The following is an 8,569-nucleotide window of genomic DNA, read 5'->3' as shown; positions in this document are numbered from 1 at the left end:
AATATATTTACATATATACATATATTTGAATATACATATATAATTTTGCTAAGTACTGATAAATTGTTCTCCTGGTTGCCCATATTGGGATATATACACTTACACATATATGTGTATATATCCATTCATCCATCTAGATCCACTTTATCTATCTATCTATCTATCTATCTATCTATCTATCTATCTATCTATCTATCTATCTATCATCTATCTATGTATCTATCTAATCATCTTATCTATCTATCTATCTATCTATCTATCTATCTATCTATCTATCTATCTATCATCAATCAAATATCTCCTGTTACCTAGACTCCTGGGCATATACCTCCGATAAAATGAATTAAGGTCCATAGACATGCACAGGCTGTTCATCACAGCATTGTTTGTGGTAGTGTGAGCTTAGGTGTTCATCACTTGGAGAAATGGATGAATAAAATCTGGTGAACACATACAGTGGACTATTAGTTAAAAGAAACATCACTCTAGGTGTACATATAGCCACATAGATATTTTCTGTAATTTTTAAATATGTGAATATTACAAATACAGAGTATAGTATATAGAATAAAAAATAATCACTCGTGTAGTAATCTTAAAATGTTGCCATTGTATATGTGTGTATGTATTTAAATAAAACATTAGAGTTACAGTTGAGAGAACTCTTGAACACCTAATTCCATCCCAGTGTTTCCTTCCCCAGAGGTAATGTCTGTCATCAAATTTGTGTTTGTCATTCTTATGTCTTTTTTTTATAATTTTACTCAAAAGTTGCGCACCCACGAAAATATTTAACATTGTTTTGCATATTTTAAAATTTTATTTCAATGGCATCATACAGTATCTATTCTGAAACTTGCTTTTTTTACTCAAATCATGTTTTGAGATTTGTCCATGTTGATACACATACTCGAGTTCATTATTTCTGCTGCTATAAGAGGTATATACTATAATTTGTTTATCTCCTCTTGTTGAAAGGCATTTACGTTATTTCTAGTTTTTCACTACTATAAAAAGTACTGAAATGAACTTTCTTGTACACTACTATTTGGGCACATGAATCAAGGTTCCCTAGAGTATACTGCTAAGAATGAAGTGCTGGGAAGAAGGCCATGCACACCTTAAATTTTACTAGTGGGTTCTATTGGTACCTTTCACTGGCTGGTTCACTCATCTCCACCCTCTAGCTGCTGTGCATCTTGGCTGCTAATGGCTCATAACTTCTCTTTCTGTGGCCAGAGAAGTTAAGCATCCAGGCTCAACTGACCCAGGAGGAACGGAGGCAATCAGTAGCCAATAACTGATTGACACTGGAAAGACAAGATTGGCTCCTTACCTCCAAATGGGACTGATTGAATGGATGCAATTCATGTTTCAGAGCTCCTCTCCAGACCAGGCTGAGTGAAGGTAATGTGCTGATTCCACATCCCTGCTTACCTCCACCTTCTTCTTCTGAGGATACTCCTTCACTAAAACACTTTTGTAATTCCCATGAATCACTCTGCTCCCAGGGAACCTGACTCAGATGACTAAAATTGCCAAATTCTCTCCAGTTTACACAGGTAAGCCAAGGCTTGAAGTCTGAGAAAGAAAAAGCCATTTTAAGAATTGAGGGGAGAGCTTCCAGGCAGGGGAACAAGACTAGGCAAAGACCCTGAGATGAAAGGGCTTTGTGAATTCAATGAACTGAAAGCAAGCCAAGATGGCTTAAATTTTGGGAACAAAAGAAAGAGAACAATACTTGCTGAGTTTGTTGATATGTAGGGGCAAGACCAGGTATAACCCAGAGGCTGTTTTTCATTTTTTTTCTAATTGTAATAGGAAGTTCTTGAACTGCTTTAAGCAGGAAAGTGATAGGGTTCAATTTAGACTTTCAGAAAATTAATGGTTGTGTGTAGAGAATGGGTTGTAAAAAGATAAGCAGGGAGTTAGGTGTCCATATTAAAAGGAGAATGGATCATAAAAATTAGTGTTAATGCAAAAAGTAAGAAACACAATGGGATCCGTAGCACAATACAATTTATGTTTATATAACACACAGACCTACAAAGACATGGATTCTTCAAGGACACAAGGACACATTCTTCAAGGCTACCTATGTGGAAGGAAATGAAGGGAATGGAGATTGGAGCTAATAAAAGACAATAAAACCAGGAGATAGATGCCTTGCAAGAAATGGTGTTGATAATGTATTATGAACTGAAGCATTTGATTTACTCAACTCTGCACCCAAGAATACAAAAATCAAAACAACAGCAACCACCCACCTCCCCACTCTTCTTGGGGAGATCCTTGTCTGTGATGGAGAACAGATTCTCTCACAGACATTCCAAATAATCTAAACTTCACTCATTAAGTGGGCTTAACTGAGTGGCAGAGACCTTCCCTAGTGATTAATTCAGCATCTGAGTCAAGGAACCTAAAGGCTAGAGGAAGCGGAATCTCCCTGGAGGGTCATTAGTGAGGAAACAGATGGGCACACACTGAGACGATCTGATGCCTGATCCTGGTGGGATGCCCCTGATGCAATGTCTTAGCTCAACTCCTCATTTCCTGGGGTGAGTGGTGGTTGGCCTCCATGGAGTTGGGTGTTGTCTCTGGGATCTGAGAGAATCGAGGCTGTGATGTTTTGTTGTTTCTCCTTTGCACAAGTTATGTCCTGGTCCCAGGAGACCTAGAAACTGAGCTTCTACCATGTTTGATAGCTCTGTGCCTTGGTGCCCAGGGCAGGTATTGATGTGCATTAGGTATCAACAAAAGTCTATGGATTAAAAGCAAATGCTTGAATCCTTGATTGAAGGCAAGGGCCTTGAGATTCTCCTTGACATTTTCCTTCAAGTGCCTGTAGAAGTACATGCTGTGCTCTGCAAATGTGTTTACCAATTAATATTCCAAGAGTTTGCCAAAGTGACTCCTTTGTTTCTCTCTAGCCTTGAGAGACGTAAGGTCTTGATGGCCAGAAAGCATATTTCAGGAGAACTGTGTGTCAGTTTTGTCTAATGATGTGCTACTCTGAGGGGGCTCCAGGGCCACCTGCTCAGACACTGTTCGAGAAAATCCAAAACCAAAATTTACTTACTAAGGAAGTTCCCTTGGGCAGTAGCAGTTTCTTAGTGGTTGACATCTGAGCCGAGGAGCATGGGGAAAGCAAAACCTGTCTGGAGCCTTAACCAAATAATCTCCCAATAGGCAAACACTAGTCATGTCTTCTGGGCCCCAAGTCCTGGACCGGGCCCTTGGGACATTGAGAAGAGTGAGTGTTACCCAGGAGAAGCCCTAGATATTAGTTCAGTGAGAAATAGATATAAGTAAAAATCACCTCTAATCCCATCATCCAGAGATAATACAATATGTTGGTATATTTACTTCTAATACTTTTCTGTGCATGTGGAAATGGTTTCCTTTTTATTGTCATTATTTCCTAAGAAATGTTCCATGCCCATGAACATGCTGCATAATATTTTACCTGTTTCCAGGTACCATCATATGCTTAAGCATTTCCTTTTTTACATTTCTTTTTTATTTTATTTTATTTTTATTTTTTAATGCCTAAAGCTCCTTGTCTTCCTAGGTGGTCTCCCATCCAAGTACTAACCAGGCCCGACCCTGCTTAGCTTCCGAGATCAGACGAAATCAGGCGTGTTCAGGGTAGCATGGCCATAGACACTTAAGCATTTCTTAATTGATAGGCATTTAGACTCCTTTTATATTTTAAATTATAAATAATGTTTTGGATATCTTTGTTTATAAAGCTGATTCCATTTTGAATGATTTGTTAGGACATGTATCCCTAGGGATGGAATTATAGAATCAAATTATACGAACAGTAGATTTTTTAATATCTTGATTTTTAAATAATAAAATACCTGATCTTAATGGTTTGTTACATATAGGTTTTTCTGATAATAGACAAAAACACATATATGTATTTTAAAAAATAAGATTACACAAACTTGTATTTTTTATTTAAAACTTCATCACAGAAAAACTTCATATCTGCCTTAAGATAATGTCACTTTTTTACAACTGAATAGTATTTCATTGTATATATGCACAGTAACATAGTGATCGATGTTGGGGGTAATTCCACTTTTTTATGATTACAAAGTTGTCATAAATACTAGTACTTATATCTTTTTATTCTTTTCACTGTTGCTTGAATTCCTATAAAATAAATTCAAAAGATAGAATTGTCTCAAAAAGAATGAATGTTTTAATTTTTTAGATGCTCTAAATTGTTCTCTAATAAGCTCGTCCTAATACAAAATTTCCCTAAAATTTATGAGTGCCCCTTTTTCACATGCTTGCTAGTACTCAATCTTTTTCTATTGCTCAACTGTTTTTTTTTTCCTCTCTTTAACCCCCCACCCCACACCCCCAACCCAACTTCCACCCTAACCTATGGATGTTGGTTTCCCCTTAAGAACTGGATCTCTGAAGGCAGGGCGTCTCCTCCCACATCCTTGAGGCGTGCACCTGGGGCCTGGTGCCCCCGGTGCACTCGCACACTCGCACACTCGCACACTCACACTCTGGGGGGCCTGGCGCACCCGGGGTATGGTCCGTGGCTCCACCTGGGTCACGAACCCAGGACCTTCTGCGTGTAAAGCAGATGTGCTAACCACTACACTATGGAGCCACCCCTCTATTGCTCATCTCTAAGTGAAATTATTTCTCCTGAAATTTTAGGAGAAAGATGTGGTTACAAATAGTTTCCTTAACTTCACAGGTTAAGAGCTCCTTACTTTGTTGTTTTGTTGAAGTGTTCAAAATATGGTAACATTTTCTGATATCTCTTGATTCTGTTTCTCTTCCCCAGTTTTCCCTGTACAGTGTCTTATCTTTGTCTCCTTTTCCCTGTGCTACTCAATTTCGATTCTATTATCAGTAATTTCTCCTCTTCCAAATGTATAACACCATCCAAGACCTCTTATAAATCTAAATACCTTTGTGCCACCTCCCTGCTCACCTCTCAGGAGCTTAAACTCCTCCCCATATTAATCCATTATGCATCTTCCTCGAGTTCTCCAAGTCAGATATGGAGGAGCATCCTTGATTTTACCCTTTCTTGTATCTCTAGGATCCAGTCTAGCACTGAAGCTTTGTGATTTCCTCCAAGTGTAGTTAGATCATTTCTTCTCCGATCTTTCCTGCTCTCATCCTAGTTCAGGCCACCCTCCCCACCTGCTGGGCCACTGCTCTCTCTGATTCTCTTCCTGTCCTCTCTCTAACCTGTTCTCCTCATGGAAAATGATCTGTTCAGCCTAAATGGAACCATCCCATGCCACCTGCTTAAAATACTTTAATGATTTCTTATTATCGTTAGAATAAAAAAAAACCAGAACGACTCACTGACTTAATTCTGCCCCTATGTACCTCCCAGCCTCAACTGGCATCTCTCACCACCTCACTCACAAAACGCCAGCACTGACTTTCTTTCAGTCCTTGAATACACACTTTTGTACCTTTGCAGATGCTGTTCTATCTATTTGGAAAGCTCTTTTTCCAACTTTCTGAGTAGCTGACACCCTCTCAGCTGTCTGGCCTCAGCTTAAATATCTCTCAGAAACACTTTCCGTGACCAAGCAATCTAAGAAGTTGCCTGCTCCTCCCCACCATTACTCTCCATTTTAGACTGCTATTTCCTTGGGGCATTCATCAGTTTGTGATTATTTTTTCCCTTGTCTATTTGCTTTTAGAAGATCTCTCTTATACTGTCTATAAGCTCCATGAGGGGAGGCAATTATGTCCATCTTGTTCATGGTGGTATTCTCAGCACCTAGCCCAATGCCTGCCATCAATAAATAATACAAGAATAAAGCAAGAAAAGAAGGAAGGAAGCTAAACCTCCGGGCACAAATAAAACTGAAGTTGTTTTGTTGAGAAGTGTTGGGAGTCCTAGCCACTCCTAGAAGGGGGTTCAGGTTGTAATGACTGAGTGTAACGACTTCTCCAGCAGAAGAGAGGGCAACTATACAAATTCACCTTGTGGGGTGGCTGGGTGGTAGTATTGAGACAACTGTGACCACCTCATAACTTGACCAGTGGAGAGTTTGTCACTGTTAGATTCGAAAAGCAGGGAAATTGAGGCCTGGAACAATTCAATGGATTAATCATGGCCATTTGGTAGTGGAACCAAGAGCAACCCTAAACTCATTCATACTCTCCTCCAACAGTGTGTCTGTGGCATAAGTGAGGACGCCAAACTGAGATGTTGTTTTATAACTATCGACTATGAGACTAGAGGCACTTTGCTTGAAATCTGTTTTAAGATAGTGAGGTCCCCATCAAAGAAGAGATATAAAGAGAAGACAAGATGTTTATTTGGACAGGGTTGCTAAAAGTCCAGTTCCTTTATAGAGATTGTATGGAAGAGGTAGATAGGTTTGTTTGATACTAAAATCCTTTCAGCTCTGAGTCATGGTGCTAGGAGCTTGGTCAGAGAGAGGATGAATGATCTATGGTGCGGGAGATCCAAGCTCATTTTATCCACCTAAAATAGGGAGAAGGAAGGCTGGAGGAAAATAAAGGGTGACAAAGAGAAGGAAGAGAGTAAAGGAAAATCTATCATTTCCCAAGACCTTTGCTCTTTGGAGTAATTACCCATGTTTGTCTGAAGAAACTGCCTTGGGATTGCTTCCCTGAGGCCTCCCCAAAACTGATAAATACACCCAACAGTCCTGGCTCAGCCACTTCCTCCCTGAACATGAGGCTCAGGCATTAGCTCTCAGGTCCCCCAGCCTTGCTGGGGAACCTACAGCCTTAGGTTCTGTCTCCTTTATTTCAGGGACCAAAAACTCAGGTACCAGTTCCCCTGATTTGCATCCTTACCCTGTTCCAGCACTGAGTCCCACAACCTCACTTAGGGTTGTTTATGTTCTGACTGTGATTTTTCATCGAATACAGGAGAAAAGTGGAGGCAGCAGAACTAGTGAACTCTGAAACCCACACGGAACAGTGAGTAAGTTCTGGACATCTCAGGCTCGTTCTCACTCTCTCTATCATACCTTCTCTTTTCTCCATTTCCTCTCTCTCACACACATACTCACACACGTAGGAAAGTCTTCATATACTCTAACCCTTTAATATCTAAAGGTAATTAACAATCCCTGCAATCTTTTTAGTGCTCTACAGTTCTCAAAGTGCTGTCACACACCTGCTACGTATAATTCTCAAACTTGCAAGAAAGGGTGAGATGAGGAGGCGCAGAGAAGTTAGCTGTTCCTCTCAAGGCCACGCAGCTAGGGGGCAATACAGGAGGTACAAAAGGCTGGTTTTCCAACACCAGTATGGAGCCCTTTCTCTCATTGCCCTCACATTCTCTCCCCTCTCTGCCCAGCCACACTGCAGAAAGGCCATATGACTACACAGATGTTCAGAATCCATGGACTCTTACAGGCTTAGGGCAATGTTTCTCAGGGTATGGAATCAGAATCACCAAGTGACTACTAAAAAGGACTCGTTTCTCAGAACAGAGCTACTAAATCATCATCTCAATAAAGGGGACCTGAACATCTTTTTTTTAACCCATTTCCCATTTAGAAAAAAGTGCAGCTTGCTGCCAGCATTAATTTAATTTTACATAAACACTGTCTTTCAGGCTGAAACAAATATGACTGGTTTCATGTGAAAATAAAATGTAAAAACTGTTCTTGGAATTATTCTAAACAGAACTTGTCTCTAATCCTAATGTAACAGAAATGTATATGATGATCACTATTTAATAATTTTTTTTGCGTGTGGTAAATTTCAAAGCATGGAACAACACAAAAAGTAATATCATATTCTGCACAAAAGTATTGTGTTTCTCTCTGGATCCTCTTCCCATCCTTGTCGTTGTGTGAACAGCAAACTTTGCAGCAACCAGTTGGATTCTGTTTGCCTGATGTTGGTGGTATGCACTTGGGGAAATGTCTTCCCGACAGGCGAAGAAATGTGACATCCTCAGTACAAATGACCTTGAAGATATTGCTGCCCTGGCTTGTGATTCTTTTCCAGCATTCTTTCAATCAACGTCAGTCTAAAGTTTACATGGCTGATCACATACTCAGAATTGTCCTTCCTGAACAGGATGTAGGAGTTCAGCACTGTAACATTTAGAAGGTGGCAAAAAAAGTTTTTATAACAAAACTTGTGCCTTTTGCGCTCAGTTGGGCAAGAAGTGAGCATCTGGGAGACCGAAAAAATGGCATAGATGATAGAAGCTCTGTTCATCCCTCTGGCGACCAAATCAAAGTTGTGATAGAAACAAGGAGCAGCAGCAAGGAAAAATCACCTGGGATCTAGATGAAGAAGCCATACACATAGGGAGAAATACAAGAATACAAGGTAGGACGGGGCGAGGATGCAGGGCTGCCAGGTCTCAAGTGGCTGAGTGGGATGGAGGCTGTGGCGGCACCAGCAGCAGCAGCAGCAAAGCCTCTTAAAGGGGCCATGTCCGCAAGTAGATTTTCACCTGCTCGTTCTGAGCACCAGTGCCCATTTGGCTGCACACAGGGGGCACCAGGGACTTACAGGGAGATAGTGTCGGAGTAAGGGCCAAGGTGAGGCTTGCCCTGTACAGAAGTGC

At 40.5% G+C, this 8,569-nt stretch overlaps 1 pseudogene; it reads right to left on the bottom strand.

Moving 5' to 3' along the window:
• Positions 1-3,546: 3,546 nt before the first annotated feature.
• LOC111739562 lies at positions 3,547-3,665 on the bottom strand (annotated as a pseudogene).
• Between the last annotated feature and the right edge of the window lie 4,904 nt (positions 3,666-8,569).

The sequence above is a fragment of the Pteropus vampyrus genome, unplaced genomic scaffold, assembly GCF_000151845.1.
Source record: "Pteropus vampyrus isolate Shadow unplaced genomic scaffold, Pvam_2.0 Scaffold50, whole genome shotgun sequence".
NCBI lineage: Eukaryota > Metazoa > Chordata > Mammalia > Chiroptera > Pteropodidae > Pteropus > Pteropus vampyrus.
Note: the sequence above shows the minus strand (reverse complement) of the source record. Positions and strands in the feature narration are given on the sequence as shown.